Source organism: Panthera tigris, chromosome B4 (assembly GCF_018350195.1).
Source record: "Panthera tigris isolate Pti1 chromosome B4, P.tigris_Pti1_mat1.1, whole genome shotgun sequence".
Lineage (NCBI taxonomy): Eukaryota > Metazoa > Chordata > Mammalia > Carnivora > Felidae > Panthera > Panthera tigris.
In genome coordinates, this window is record NC_056666.1 from 92,583,483 (window position 1) to 92,587,266 (window position 3,784).

The following is a 3,784-nucleotide window of genomic DNA, read 5'->3' on the forward strand; positions in this document are numbered from 1 at the left end:
TTGCTACTTATCATATATTTAAGTTCTGCTATCCATTATCATCATTTCAAGCTGTTTCATACAGAACAAATACACAGTTCTTCTCAAACAACAAGCCTTCTGTAACATTTTGAAAGGATTCGTTGAAAAAATTTGGGTCACAGATTGCATTTAAATTTATCTTTCCAGATTCACTTCTTTAAATCCTTTCCCAAGTCACTAGAGATATGTGTTCACCTTTACTGGCAATCCCCTTGTACTCACCCGGGCACCCATACTTCGCACAACCCCAAAGAAATCAATCTCACTCCTCTCCATTAATCCTCGTCTAAACCCAATTTCAAGTTTTGGTTCAACATTCACCAACTGAAGGCAGTTTCCCAAGACTGGCCCAGTTCTGCTTGGATCATTCACTCTGTATTCTCCTATTGGTGACACATTTAATATGTTCTTTTTCTTTGTTTCTGGGGTTTTTGTTGGTTTTTGTTTTTGTTTTTGTTTTTAATGTTTATTTTTGAGAGAGAGAGAGAGAGAGAGAGACAGAGCGTGAGTGGGGGAGGGGCAGAGAGACAGACACAGAATCTGAAGCAGACTCCAGGCTCCGAGCTGTCAGCACAGAGCCCCACGTGGGGCTCAAACCCACGAACGGTGAGATCATGACCTGAGCCGAAATCGGACGCTTAACCGACTGAGCCACCCAGGCGCCCCACATTTAATATGTTCTAAACTATTGCACACTTCATATATCATTTTGTGTTTCTTCTCACTCACTTTGTTTCTACCTGTTTACATTCTGTTTACCATGGTTTCCCAGGAACCATGACTATATCTTGTTTTCTCTCTTTTTTCACCCCAGATGCTGTACATTTTTTATTCGTTATGTACATAATGGCTATCCAATAAATGCTTGTTAATTAACTGTCCTCAGCTCACTTATATTCACCTACAAACACAGCCTCAAGCAAAACAAACAAACAAACAAAAATCAGTGAAATGGAAAAGGTAGAGGAAAAAACCCCACACTTTGAATTCGTGTATAAGCCTTTACCTTCGTGAGTTAACTTGTACGTGAGAAAGTACACTAGAACGTATGAAAAAAGCAGATATCAGTGTGCTCATCTTATATTTCAATATTTGAAAATTGCTTATCCAAATTTCCCTTAAATCTGTAAGTTAAACATTATTGAAAGACAAATTATGTAAGCTTGTTTAAAAAAAAAAAGTCTTAGCTAAGGAAACCAGCCATTTGAATACTTTTTTAACCAGCATTTTACTTTAATCACAGAAACATGAACTGAATCAGGAAACTGAACTAAAGTAAACCCCAAATCAAAAACCCAAAATGAAAAAAAAAATGAACTATATTAATCTGCAGAAACACAAAGGGAACCAAAAGAAGTATGGTATAGCTTTTTACAGAACCAAAATCTCCCAGAAAATTATTTGCTTATGTCTGCTTTTTTTCCAGATAAATTACATTTTTCAATACTTTTAGAAAAATGTTATCCACCAAGATAGTGTGTCCTTAAGAAGCACAAGTTGGATATTAAATAAAATATTCATTCAACTCTTCTCTCCAGAAGCGCTTAGCCAATCCAGTCCGGACAACAAGCTGAAAACCAGGTCCTTCCCAGAAGAGCTCGGAAACACAGAGAGCAAACCAAGTCAGAGGCTGCAAGTCCCTGGTCCTGTTCTGAGGTGGTTAAGGATCTAAACACAGGTAGAGGAAAGGAATGAAAAGGCTAATCTCTACTTTTTTTTTCTTTTTAAACTCTCTCCTGTTCTCATGATCTTTTCTCCCTTCTTCTCTCTTTTGTGCAAATCATCTCTTTTTCCTACACTCCTTTTGCTTCTTATTTCCATATCTTTGTCTTCTATATCTTATGTCATTATCGCTCCTGTTTCTTTTCTCATCCGTTTTCCCCTTTCCCTTCTCTTTTGTTTTGCCACTACTTTTTTCTTTCTGTAGATCCTTGTTTTCCGATCTTTCCCTTCTCCGTTTTCTTTTTCTTTTCAATTATCTGATCTCATTTCCCACCAAAAGGTTTATGATCTTATGAAGCAGATTTGACAATATTTACTTATTTGCTTTATCCAATGTGATGATACGCGCTATTCATAATATAGGGGGGGAAATGTTATTTATACACTTATCAAGCCTTCTTGTTAAATGCTATTTCCATTTCTGCACCACCACTCCATAATTTTCAAAGCAGTTTTTAGTGAACATTGGTAATCAATTCAAAATTCATAACAGTGGTAGATTTTAAAATAACCTTGTGATTTCTCACTGTTATCCTTAGCATCCAAGATGATCCCAATGATTCTTATCTCCTGGTATTTATGCCCTCACGTAGTCAGTCACTTCCCACATTGTATGAAGGTCACTTTGTGTGACTAGTAGAACACGATGGAAGTGATAGTGTGACTTCTGAGGTTAGGTCACAGAAAACATAGCAACTTCCACATTGCTTACTTGAATCATTTGCTCCAGGAGAATTCACCCATCACGTTGTAAAGACACTCAAGCAGTCCTATGGAGAAGTATACATTATGAGAAAACAAGGTTTCCTGTCAACAAGCAGCACGTATTCCCCAGCCATGGGAGTCCGCCATCTTGGAAGCAGACTCTCTAGCCCCAGTCAAGCTTTCTGCAACCTGGGCAACATCTTGACTGCAACTTCATGAAAGACTCCCCAGCAGAACCTTAGCTTCTCCCTAATTCCTCCCAGAAACTGTGAGAGATAAATGCCTATTGTTGCTTCAAGCCACTAAATTTTGTGGTAATTTGTTATGCAAAAAATAGATAACTAAAATGCTTTTTGGAGGTAAAACCAAAGCAATTTGTGCATACGTAAACACCTGAAAATACTTCTTTCTTTACTCTACCAGTAGTGAATACACACCCATCAATTCTGGAAATGAAATTTTGAAAAATTCTCTGGAACTTTCTTTTCTGCACTCAGGTTAATTCAGCAGTGCTTCTGTTGTTATTCTCATATGAGGATGGAGAAAATAATACACATAGAATAAAATTAATAATTTTATGTTTAACAAGTCTAGTTGCATCATAAAACAAGGCTCCTATGGCAACTTATGATAAATAAGATCCTCCAAAAAAAAATCAAAGCAATAAGGTACAAAGGAGAAAAATAGTTCCATTCTCTCAAAACAGTGCATTTATACCCTGAATTGTCTTTTTTTAATTATCCATCATATAGAGCTAAAGAACATTCTTGTTATTTGTTCGCGTTTTGAACACATTTATACATCCCCTAGTCATAATTATATTTTTGAATAAATTTGAAATCAAAAGTAATATTAAAAATCTTATCAATAGGTATTGCTATCTAGCTTCCACCACTGCATGTTTTCTTATATTAAAAAAAAAGTGAACTCATCCTTTTAATGACCCAAGAATGTAATCTAACAATGCTATTAACCTAAAGCTAAAATTGAACATCAAAACATCCCTCCATATGAAAACTGAACCCTGCTGTTATATCATTTAATTGAATCTTTAGATTCACTTTCAGTGCATCAGTTCCCAATTGCACTGGGAAGTTACTGCCAAATTACTGCTATAATTCTGAATTTTTTTCTTGCAAAGTATCCTGATGGGTATAATGTGATCATCATTTACATGATCCAAGATTAGGATGATAATAAAAAGGAATTAGATCAAAACACCAGCTAAAGAATCCTTCGGTATGTATTTCCTTTATAATAATAACCACACTATATTTGTAGTGGCCTATGAGGATTTCGATAATCTGTACAGATTAAAGGCTGAGTGAAATTCATC

At 35.9% G+C, this 3,784-nt stretch overlaps 1 long non-coding RNA gene across 1 annotated transcript; it reads left to right on the top strand.

Annotated features, from left to right (window-relative positions):
* The first annotated feature begins 587 nt into the window (after positions 1-587).
* LOC122240388 lies at positions 588-2,933 on the top strand. The gene is made up of 3 exons (XR_006220058.1): positions 588-627; positions 1,560-1,699; positions 2,474-2,933. It is a non-coding gene; the product is annotated as an uncharacterized LOC122240388 (long non-coding RNA).
* Positions 2,934-3,784: the final 851 nt, after the last annotated feature.